Raw genomic sequence first — 12,992 nt, 5'->3', positions numbered from 1 at the left:
GTTTCTCACTTTGTAGTTGTGACTATTGAGGGGAAAAGTGTCTGATCGCAAAGTTGGTAGACAGCGCTGTGCATCCCATTGCCTTGACACTCCATAGAACCATATAACACTACAGCAGAGAAAACAGGCCATTCGGCCCTTCTAGTCTGTGCCAAAATATTATTCCGCTAGTCCCATTGACCTGCACCTAGTCCATAACCCTCCAGACCTCTCCCATCCATGTATCTAATTTATTCTTAAAACTTAAGAGTGAGCCCGCATTTACCACGTCAGATGGTAGCTTGTTCCACACTCTCACCACTCTCTGAGTGAAGAAGTTCCCCCTAATGTTCCCCCTAAACCTTTCCCCTTTCACCCTAAAGCCATGTCCTCTCGTGTTTATTTCTCCTAATCTAAGTGGAAAGAGCCTACTCGCATTTACTCTGTCTATACCCCTCACAATTTTGTAAACTTCTATCAAATTTCCCCTCGTTCTTCTACACTCCAAGGAATAAAGTCCTAACCTGTTTAATCTTTCCCTGTAACTCAACTCCTTAAGACCCGGCAACATCCTAGTAAATCTTCTCTGCACTCTCTCAATCTTACTGATATCCTTCCTGCAGTTAGGTGACCAGAACTGCACACAATACTCCAAAGTTGGCCTCACCAATGTCTTATACAACCTCACCATAACATCCCAACTCCTATACTCAATACTTTGATTTATGAAGGCCAGTATGCCAAAAGCTTTCTTTACAACTTTGTCTACCTGTGACGCCACTTTCAGGGAATTATGTATGTGAACTCCCAGATCCCTTTGTTCCTCCGCACTCCTCAGTGCCCTACCATTTACTGTGTATGTCCTACCTTGGTTTGACCTTCCAAAATGTAACACCTCACACTTTTCCGCATTAAATTCCACCTGCCATTTTCTGGCCCATTTTTCCAGTTGGTCCAGATCTCTCTGCAAGCTTTGAAAGCCTTCCTCGCTGTCCACAACGCCTCCAATCTTAGTGTCATCAGCAAACTTGCTGATCCAATTCACCACATTATCATCCAAATCATTGATATAGACAACAAACAACAATGGTCCCAGTACTGATCCCTGAGGCACACCACTAGTCACAGACCTCCAGTCTGAGAAGCAATCATCCACCACCACTCTCTGTCTTCTCCCACACAGCCAATTTCGAATCCAGTTTACAACCTCTCCACGGATACCAAGTGTCTGAACCTTCTGAACTAACCTCCCATGTGGGACCTTGTCAAAGCCTTACTAAAGTCCATGTAGACAATATCCACAGCCTTTCCTTCATCTACTTTCTTGGTAACCTCCTCGAAAAACTCTACAAGGTTCGTTAAACACGACCCACCACGCACAAAGCCATGCTGACTATCCTTAATCAGCCCTTGGCTGTCCAAATAATTATATATCCGATCTCTCAGAACACCTTCCATTAATTTACCTACTACTGATGTCAGGCTCACTGGCCTGTAATTACCTGGTTTACTTTTGAAGCCTTTTTTAAACAACGGAACAACATGAGCTACCCTCCAATCCTCCGGCACCTCACCCGTGGCTAAGGACATTTTAAATATTTCTGCCAGGGCCACTGCAATTTCTACACTAGTCTCCCTCAAGGTCCGAGGGAATATCATGTCAGGCCCGGGGCATTTATCTACCTTTATGCGCTGTAAGGCAGCAAGCACCTCCTCCTCTTTAATCTCTATATGTTCCATGAAACTACTGCTTGTTTCCCTTCCTTCCTTATACACTATGCCAGTTTCCTGAGTAAATACTGATGCAAAAAAAACTGTTTAAGATCTCCCCCATCTCGTGAGGCTCCACACATAGACGACCACTCTGATCTTCAAGGGGACCAATTGTGTCCCTTACTATCCTTTTACTCTTTATATACTTGTAGAAACCCTTCGGGTTTACCGTCACATTATCTGCCAAAGCAACCTCATGTCTTCTTTTTGCCTTCCTGATTTCTTTTTTTAGTATTTTCTATACTCTACAAGTACCTCATTTGCTTCTTGTTGCCTATACCTGCTATACACCTCTCTCTTCTTCTTAACCAGATTGCCAATATCCCTTGAAAACCAAGGTTCCCTATGCCTGTTAACTTTGCCTTTAAAAACAAAAAACTACTGCGGATGCTGGAAATCCAAAACAAAAACAGAATTACCTGGAAAAACTCAGCAGGTCTGGCAGCATCGGCGGAGAAGAAAAGAGTTGACGTTTCGAGTCCTCATGACCTTTCAGCAGAACCTGTTCAGTTCTGCTGAAGGGTCATGAGGACTCGAAACGTCAACTTTTTCTTCTCCGCCGATGCTGCCAGACCTGCTGAGTTTTTCCAGGTAATTCTGTTTTTGTTTTTAACTTTGCCTTTAATCCTGACAGGAACATGCAAACTCTGCACTCTCAAAATTTCGCCTTTGAATGCCTTCCACTTACTGAACACATCCTTGCCAGAAAACAACTTATGCCAATCCACTCTTCCTAGATCCTTTCTCATTTCCACAAAATTGGCCTTTCTCCAATTTAGAATCTCAACTCGAGGAGCAGACCTATCCTTATCCATAATTAGCTTAAAACTAATGACATTGTGGTCACTGGACCCAAAATGTTCGCCTACATATACTTCTGTCACCTGACCTGTCTGGTTCCCTAATAGGAGATCAAGTATTGCATCCTCTCTCGTTGGTACCTCTATATATTGATTTAGAAAACTTTCCTGAATACATTTGACATACTCCAAGCCATCCAGCCCTTTTACAGTATGGGAGTCCCAGTCAATATGTGGAAAGTTAAAATCTCCTACTATCACAACTTTCTGTTTCTTACATCGGTCTGCTATCTCTCTACAGATTTACTCCTCCAATTCTCTCTGACTATTAGGTGGTCTATAATACAACCCTATTAGTGTGGTCACATCTTTCCCATTCCTCAGCTCCACCCATATGGCCTCTGTAGACGAACCCTCCGGGCTGTCCTGCTTATGCACAGCTGTGATATTTTCCCTGACTAGTAATGCCACTCCTCCCTCTTTCATCACTCCCCCTCTATCACGTCTGAAACAACGGAACCCGGAACATTGAGCTGCCAGTCCTGCCCCACCTGCAACCAAGTCTCACTAATAGCAATAATGTTGTAATCCCACGTGCCAATCCACGCCCTAAACTCATCTGCCTTTCCGACAATACTCCTTGTATTGAAATAGATGCACCTGAGAACATTTCTATCACGTACGGACCCTTGATTTCTGTCTATACATGCATTCCTTGCTTGACCTTTATCCTCCTCCACCTCACTATCTGCTCTAACACTCTGGTTCCCCTCCCCCTGCAAATCTAGTTTAAATGCCCCGGAGCAGCACTAGCAAACCTACCCGCAAGGATGTTAGTCCCCCTCCAGTTCAGGTGCAAACCGTCCCGTCGGAACAGGTCCCACCTTCCCTGGAACAGAGCCCAATTGTCAAGAAACATGAAGCCCTCCCTCCTGCACCATCTCCTTAGCCACTTATTTAGCTGCATTATCCTCCTATTTCTAGCCTCACTAGCACGTGGCACGGGTAGCACTCCTGAGATGGTAACCTTGGAGGTCCTGTCCTTCAACTTTGCACCTAACTCCCTAAACTCTCTTTGCAGGACCTCCTCCTCCTTCCTATCCACGTCATTGGTCCCTACATGGGCCACGACATCTGGCTGCTCACCCTCCCTCCTGAGAATACTGAGAACTCGATCCGAGATATCGCGGACCCTGGCACCAGGGAGGCAACAGACCATCCGGGATTCTCGATCTCTCCCACAGAACCTCCTATCTGTCCCCCTAACTATCGAATCCCCTATCACTACTGCTCTCCTCTTCTCCCTCCCTCCTTTCTGAGCTGAGGGTCCAGCCTTGGTGCCAGAGACGCGGCCACTACAACTTGTCCCTGGTAGGTCGTCCCCACCAACAGTATCCAAAACGGTATACCTATTGTTGATGGGAACGGCCACAGGGGTGCTCTGCTCTGTCTATTCCCCTTCCCTCTCCTGACATTCACCCAGCTGCCTGCCTCCTGACTTTTAGGGGTGACTGTCTCCCTGAAACTCCTGTCTATTACTGCCTCAGCCTCCCGTATGATCCGAAGTTCATCCAGCTCCAGTTCCCTAACTCAGCTTCTCAGGAGCTGCAGCTGGATGCACCTTTTTCAGGTGTAGTCATCAGGGACAATTGTGCTGTCCATGACTTCCCACATGCTGCATTCGGAGCACTCGACTGCCCCAACTGCTGCCTCCATTACCTACTCCTAATTTACTTAAAAGGACTTTATCCGGCCCTACCCCACTGGGAGCAAGCTCGTTCTCAGCCTCTGCTCGCCTAAGCCTCTCGAGCCAAAGCCTCAAAGCTCCACTCCTTCACTGGGCCACTCGCCCACTGGCTGCTCACAGGCTGGCCACTCCTCTTCAGCTTCCCCTTTTTTTATTTTCAATCTCTGCGCTCTTTTTCAACTGACCTGCCTTCAAGATCCGCGCTCTTTTTCAAATGTTGAGTGCAAGGGTCCTTCTCCTCGATTCCCTCCTGAGTCGTGGTGACTGCGCTGACTTCTCCCAGAATGCTTCAGTCATTTCTCACCAGCGCCCTCTGTTGGCTACTGTTGCTACTTCCAAATGGTGATTTCTGGAGGCCAATACAGCTTTCAGGCATGCTTTGCAATTGCACATTGTTGCTTCAGACAAGGTGGAGGGGTGAAAAGGGATAGGAGTGAGTATGTGATGAAACAGAATAGTGCTCCTCATAAGCAAGTTCACATGCCCTTGAGGGCTTCATGTTGTCTGATCAACTTTGACTTCGCAAGGACCAGGGCTGGCCATGATGGCACACTGGTTGTGTACAAGAGGAGGCATCTTAATATCATGCAGTCAAGTGTCTGATCTCATCATGCTTAGGTGCTCCACCTCCATTGCAGCTTGAGAATCAAAGCAGCTCAGGGACCCTCACGTAAACTGCCAGACGTCAGTGTCATTTCAGGGAGTGTCCCACGGCCGACTGAGTCATCTGTGCTGTCACAGCAGCGGAATCTCATCGGCTGCCTTGTCCCAAGTGTTATGTTTCTGTCTCACCATTGATGTAACACATGGTACATGTCGGCCTTGGTTCCGATAGATCCTAGTCAGAAGAGATGCAGCCATAGTCCACTCAGGATCACCCAAGTGCCCCTGCGTCTTGGAGGGTGCTGTTGCGACTGGGATGGTGGATGTATGTGTGAATCTGATGTCTGATTCCAGGACACTGTCCTCCAGGTAGCACCTCAACTCAGCAAGGGCACATGCCCTCGAGGCTTGCTCATCCTTCACAGCATCAGGGCCATGTGACCGTGCTGTGCAATAATGCAGTATCATCTGGAAATTCATGGGTGAAATTAGAGTAGTAGCTATACTGGTGGTCATGCTGGCCCATGATGGAGGATACTTGTCCAGGGGGATTCTCAGTGCATCTTGTCATCCTCCTCCTGAAATATGCTGGCAATGAGGGCCTCATGAGCACGCCTGCCTCGTCTGGCTGTGCAATGGCCTCTTCACCTGCCTCCTCAGCTTCCAAGTCCTCATCACCATTAGCCTCTTCACTTCATCAACTGCCAACTCCTCCCCCCTTTGTAGCGCCAGGTTGTGTAGCATGCAGCAAGCCATGATGATACGTGACACCTTCTGAGGAGTGTACTGGAGCCAGATCTGTCCAGGCATTGGAACCACATTTTCAGTATCCCTATGGTGTGTTCCACAATGTCTGGGTTGTGGCATGAGCCTCTTTATTCCTTCTCTCAGCAGCTGTCTGAGGCCGCTGCATAGGTGTCATCAGTCCTGTCCTTTGCGGGTAACCCTTGTTCCCGAGGAGCCAACCCTGCATCTTGTGGGGTCCCTGGAAGATGTCAGGGATCTGAGACCTACTCAGGATGTACGAGTTGTGGACGCTTCCTGGGTATCTGGTGCAAACCTGCATGATACTTTTGTTATGGTCACCTATCAGTTGCACACTGGGCGAATGGTAGCCTTTGTGGTTGATGTACTAGAGTGCTTGTTGCCAGGGAGCTTTTATAGCCATTTGAGTGCAGTCAATGGCACCCAGCACCTGTGGGAAACTGAAAATCTCAGCAAAGCCCAGTGCTCTTGTGTCTTGTGTTATGACCCAGCAGTTGGTAAAGCTGAGTTATTTAAAAATCTCAGAGGGAAACTTTAAACAGCTGTCATAACATATATTTTTATTTTTGTATGTTTGAGATGCAGCTCTAAATTCAGGAATCAGACCACGAGTTCTGGAGAGGTTTTAGATCAAAATACATGAGACATTTATTAATTTACACAAGTTAAATATATACACATGGCTACAAATTACTACCATCATAACTTTTAACAAATTCCCAAACTAATCTCCATTAAGGCAACAGCAACACAGAGTTTCACCAGGCAAAGCATTTTCACCTTACAAATTCAAAATGTGGTTCCTTTCACTTTGGTTCCTGTGTAGGCTTACAACTGCTTTGACCTTACATTGCCTCTGCACTGCACACACAAAACTGTGATCTATTATACCCAACACAGCTCATTGAATGTAAATTCTCATTGTATCACCAGCCCCTTTGAACTCCGCCCCTTCCAACAATAAAACCTGTTTCATATAACAATTTTATTAATAATATAAACATATTGCTTGGTCTCTGCTAGCTAGGTGCCAGATTTCACACCCTTCTTGAATGCTCTATTCAACATAATACAAGTGAACTCTACTTCTCTTATATCTCAAAACTAGTATGCATCAAAGCACCCAGACTAGCCGGCTTTAATCCAATTAAGACACACCCACAGACTAACCCTATTTTTTTTTTAACATTCAGTAACGTTATGTATATTAATAGCTTCATGACACTTGGCTTGTCTGATCTCTGTCAACGTTGACTAAATTGTGGGCCTTTGCAAAATTAGCATCTGTGACCTCCTGGATGCATTTGTGGATGGAAGCTTGGGAGATCCCAGAGAGGTTCCCCAGTGGAGACTTGGAATGAGCCACTGCCATTGAAGTTGAGTGCAGTGGTTACTTTCACTGCCGGTGATAATCGATGCTCTCCAAGTCCCCATGGTGCCAGGTCCTGCAGAATGTAGCAAATGTAAGACACCAGATCCCTTGACATGCGGAGGCGTTGGCGACACTGGTTCGTGCTCATTTGCAGATAATACATGCGACGTCTATGCACCCTGGGTCTAGCAAGGTGCCTACCTCTGGGCTCTCTGGGGATCATCCTCTGCGTCCATAGGAGGACCTGCTGCCCCTTGGTCTTGAGGGTTCTTCTCTGCCCTTTGGTGATCCAGGTGCTTCCATCATATTCTTCTCCTTCTTCTCTCCTGCCTATAAGCAATAATGCAGACAGTGATAACATCAGGCTCCATCTTCCTGATGATCTCTCATTGCGGTATCAATGAGAAATACGCAAGAGTCAGCATTTATCTCCAAAGGTCAAGGAATCATCTGCGACTGTGGCTTCAAGGTCTCTTTGGGCAGAGTACTAGTACCTGAAATGATGCCTAGTGCTGGGTACGCATGAACGTTCACCACAACCACCCCCCCAACCCAGATGACCGACTGCTGACAGCATGGAGGAATGATTCCAGCGAGCAGGCGTCATAATTAGATGCAGACTTAAGCTAATTATGTTCACAATGTTCGGCGGTGGGAAATCAGCCCACCATTGACAGAAGTGTTGTCGGAAATCCCGTTTTGGGTCTTCTCGTGAGATTTAGCTCTCACGGCCGCCATGGTGCCTGCCCCTATCAGGACCGGAAAATCCCAGCCCACGAACAGGGGAGAGAACTCATCCTGGGTGAGACACAGCCAGAGTGGGTATTGACAATTTGGCACACAGTGGGAATTCAGTGCATAGCAGAAGAGGTGCTCTTTGCATTTTTTCCTTGCTATCAAACTTGTTAAATCTTCAGAGAGTGGTCTAGCCCTGCTGCAGCAGTAGAGGCTACAAGGGAAAGGAGTGACTGGTAAGTAGTGGGTAAGGTCGGGTAAGTATTTACTACTTTAATCGCTTAGAGTTTAAGGTCTTTTTGTGGTTTATAGTTTGTATATTCTATAGTAATATAGAGGATCAGGAAAGAAGGGCCCTAGAGTAATTGATTTAAAAGGTTGAATTTAAGGGGATAAGCCATGGCAGGAGCACTCAAAGCTGCGGTGTGCTCCTCATGCTCCATGTGGGAAGCCGGGGACATTTCCAGTGCCTGGGACCAGCATGTGTGCAGGAAGTGTGTCCAGCTGCAGCTCCTGGAAGCTCGGGTTTCAGAGCTGGAACAGCGGCTGGGTACACTGTGGAGCATCCATGAGTCTGAGAGCATCGTGGATAGCACATTTAGAGAGGTGGTCACACCGCAGATGAAGGGACTTGAGGAAGGAAGGAAATGGGTGACCACCAGGCAGTCCAAGAGAAACAGGCAGGTAGTTCAGGAGTCCCCTGGGGTCCCGCTTGTAAATCGGTATTCCATTTTGGAGGCTGATGAGGGCACTGGTTCCTCCAGGGAGTGCAGACAGAGCCAAGCTTCTGACACCATAAGCAGCCTGTCTGTACAGGAGGGAGGAAGAGCAATAGAAATAGGGGATTCTATAGTCAGGGGAACAGATAGGCGCTACTGTGGCCATCAACGTGACTCCAGGATGGTATGTTGCCTCCCTCGTGCCAGGGTCCGGGATGTCATTGAACGGCTGCAGGGCATCCTGAAGGGGGAGGGTGATAAGGCAGAGGTCATGGCACATGTTGGTACCAATGACATAGGTAGAAAGAGGGAAGGATTCAGGGAGTTAAGTAGCAGACTGAAAAGCAAGACCTCTCAGGTTGTAATCTCTGGATTACTCCCAGTGCCATGTGCTAGCGAGCTCAGAAATAGGAGAATAGCACAGATGAATATGTGGTTTAAGAGTTGGTGCAGGAGGGAGGGTTTTAGATTCCTGGATCACTGGGACCGTTTCTGGGGAAGGTGGGACCTGTACAAGCGGGACGGTCTACATCTGAATCAGAGCGGGGCTGACATCCTTGCAAGCGGGTTTGCTAGTTCTGTTGGGAGGAGGTTAAATTATTTCGGCAGGGAGAGGGGACACAGAATGTTAGCAGAATAGGGACACGTCATAATACAGTAAAACAATCAAGTCAGAGGGAGTACAGCTGCATTAAGTTTCAAGGGAGTAAGGCAAGGCTGGTTGGCGTGTACTTTAATGCCAGGAGTATTGCAGGTAAAACGGATGAGTTAAGGGTGAGGATTGACACGTGGAATTGTGATATAGTAGCCATCACTGAGACATGGTTGAGGGAGGAGCAGGATTGGCAGCTCAACATTCTGGGATATAGAATCTTCAGGCGAGACAGGGGAGGGGGTAAAAGAGGAAGAGGCATTGTATTATTAGTTAAGGAGTCAGTTACTGCAGTAAGGAGAGATAATATCTTGGAAGGGGCATCAAATGAAGCTTTGTGGGTAGAGCTCAGGAATAAAAAAGGGGCAGCCACATTGTTAGGTGTTTATTATAGACCCCCAGATAGTCAGCAGGAAATTGAGGAGCAAATATGTGCACAATTTGCAGAGGTGTGTAAAAGCAATAACAATAGAGTAATTATATTAGGTGATTTCAACCTTCCCAACATTAATTGGGATAGACATAGTGTTAAGGGCTTGGATGGAGTGGATTTCTTGAAATGTGTACAGGAGAACTTTTTAGGTCAATATGTCGAGGGTCCAACAAGGGACGGCGCAGTGCTAGACCTAATTCTGGGGAATGAAGCCAGACAGGTGGCTGAGGAGGTGGTGGGGGAGCATTTTAGAGATAGCAACCACAACATGTTACAGTTTAAGCTTGTTGTGGACAAGGAAATAGACAAGTTGCAAAAAAATGTTTTGGACTGGGGGGGAGTGAATGTTACTAAAATAAGGCAGGATCTGGCCAAGGTAGACTGGACAGCTAATTGTCGGGAAATCTACAGAGGAACAGTGGGGGGCATTCAAAAAGGAAATGGGGAGGGTACAGGCTCAACGTGTTCCTGCTAGGGTGATAGGAAGGAGTAACAAGCCCAGAGAACCATGGATGACCAGAGATATTCAGGTTACGATGAGAAGGAAAAGAGAGGCTTTTAGCAGGTACAAGGGAAGCAAATCAACAGAGGCATTAGTGGAGTACAGAGAGTGCAGGGTGGAGCTTAAGGAAGTAATTAGGAGAGCAAAGAGGGGATATGAGAAAGCTCTGGCTGGTAAAAGTAGGGAAAACCCCAAGATATTCTATAAGTATATCAGTGGGATGAGGATAACCAGGGAAAGAGTAGGGCCCATAAGGGACCAAGGGGGCAATCTATGGGTGGAGCCAGAGGACATCGCTAGAGTGTTGAATGAATACTTCACATCCGTCTTCACCCAAGAGAATGAGGATGAAGGTATCGATCTCGGTGAGAGAGACTGCGAGGTTCTTGAGCAAATTGATATAGAGTGACAAGGTATTGGAGGTGTTGACAGGCTTAAAAGTGGACAAATCTCCAGGTCCAGGTGATTTGTATCCCAGGTCGCTGAGGGAGGCTAAGGAGGAAGTCGCAGGGGCTCTGACCCAAAGTTTTAATTCCTCTCTGGCCACAGGGGAGGACCCAGAGGACTGGAGAACAGCTAATGTGGTTCTGCTATTTAAGAAGGGTTGTAGAGATAAGCCAGGGAACTACAGGCCAGTGAGCCTCACGTCAGCGTTAGAGAAACTATTGGAGAAAATTATGAAGGAGAGAATCTATCTCCACTTGGAGAGGCAAGGTTTGATCAGGGATAGTCAGCATGGCTTTGTCAGAGGGAGGTCATGCCTAACAAATTTGATTGAATTTTTTGGGGAGGTGACCAGGTGTGTCGATGAGGGTAGTGCAGTTGATGTAGTTTATATGGATTTCAGCAAAGCCTTTGACAAAGTCCCACATGGGAGACTTGTAAAGAAGGCAAATGCACATGGGATACAAGGTAATTTGATAAGGTGGATTCAGAATTGGTTTAGTTGTAGGAGACAGAGGGTGATGACAGAAGGCTGCTTTAGTGACTGGAAGCCCGTGTCCAGTGGAGTACCACGGGGATCGGTGCTCAGTCCCCTATTATTTGTCATTTATATAAACGACATAGATGACTATGTTGGGGGTAGGATTAGTAAGTTTGCGGATGACACAAAGATTGGCTGGGTGGTTAACAGTGAGGTTGAGTGTCTTGGGCTACAGGAAGATATAGACAGGATGGTCAAATAGGCAGATAAGTGGCAGATGGAATTTAACCCTGAAAAGTGTGTGGTGATACACTTTGGAATGAGTAATTTGACAAGGAAGTATTCAATGAACGGCATGACACTAGGATGTTCTGAGGAAAAAAGGGCCCTTGGCGTGTGTCCATAGATCTCTGAAGGCGGAGGGGCATGTTAGTGGGTTGGTGAAAAAGGCATATCGGACACTTGCCTTTGTCAATTGGGGTATAGATTACAAAAGTAGGGAGGTCACGTTGGAGTTGTATAGAACCTTGGTGAGGCCACAGCTGGAGTGTTGTGTGCAGTTCTGGTCACCACATTATAGGAAGGATGTGATTGCACTGGAGGGGGTGCAGAGGAGATTCACCAGGATGTTGCCTGGGATGAAGCATTTAAGTTATAAAAAAGGCCCAGGCAGCCCCTGGAAGGCTGCCATGGAAGAACGTCTCCTCTGCATCTTCAACATTCAAGTTATGGAGTTGAGTGTGGCTGATGGGATGGCAGGTCGGGTGGGCACTTGGCCCCCTTTTCCGATGAGCGCCTCACGGTCCTCCTGGAGGAGCTGGCTGCCAGGAGGGACACCCTTGTTTCCAGAGTTGGGAGGAGGAGGTCACCGCACCTCACAAAGAGGGCATGGGAGGAGGTCGCAGCGCTGGTTAGCAGCCATGACGTGGTGCGGCACACATGAGTGCAGTACACATGAGTGCAGTGCCAGGAGAGGTTCAATGACCTACTGCACTCAGGAAGGATGAGAACCATGTTAGCATGGGTCAGTGTGCAGAAGCTTTAAGGTGTGGCCATACCTCCGTATACCTCAGGGGTGCTAGAGTCTGAGTGCCAACCGTCAGTGACATCGGAGCTGGCCAAGGGGGTGAGGCCTGGCTGCTTGGACTGACTACCTTAAGGCTTAAGGGCCACGACTCGTACTGTCAGGTGCTCCTCAGCTGAGGTTGGCCCTCACATAGGCACTGTAATGGTACTGCAGGTAGAGAGTGGACTAAACAATGCTCCTCTGTCCTTTCAGGAGAAGACAATCCATAAACAATTGAAGAGTTCACATACAGGCAGAGGCCTGTCCAACCTGCTGCTGCTCACCAGGTTTGAGGAGACTGCCCTTGAGCTGGAGAGCTGACATGCTCCATGTGCAACCGGGCATGGAGAGGCAGGGGTGCCAGGCTAAGGTGAGAGCGCAGTGCACAGAGGTGAGAGTTTCATAATGTGGAACCATTCTGGTGTAGTCTCTTTATTGATGGGAGCCCAAACCTGGAGTCCCCATTGATCATTGCAGGATGATGGCACCGTGATGCAGATCTCCATTGTCTCACCAGGGTGCCTGGTGACAACCTTAGCTAATGACATGCCCTAGTTCCCCCTTTTAGATTCACCAGCACGCAGTCACTCTGTGGACCCCAAAGGGTCACCCCTGATGCTGGAGGATTTCTGGGCTTTGTTTGCACCTGCGTCATACCCGCTCTCTGAACTAGGCACCAGCGCAGATACCAGCACCTTGGAGGGTATTAGATCAACGGCTAGAATGTCAGTGCACATTGGTGAGCGCACTTCACACTCGCTTAAGGCGCAGGCGGAGGCAGAGACTGCCCAGGGTGCCGGCAGTCAGAGGACTGCTGGGGACCACAAAGATGCTCAGTCGAAGGCGATATGCCTCTGGAGTTGTCCATTAGGCGGCAGATGCTGGATGTCCAGCGGACATGCGGGAGGATTTGGCGGAGAT

This window comes from Cetorhinus maximus, chromosome 4 (genome assembly GCF_964194155.1).
Source record: "Cetorhinus maximus chromosome 4, sCetMax3.hap1.1, whole genome shotgun sequence".
Lineage (NCBI taxonomy): Eukaryota > Metazoa > Chordata > Chondrichthyes > Lamniformes > Cetorhinidae > Cetorhinus > Cetorhinus maximus.
The sequence above is the reverse complement of the archived record's forward strand: the minus strand, read 5'-3'. Positions refer to the sequence as shown.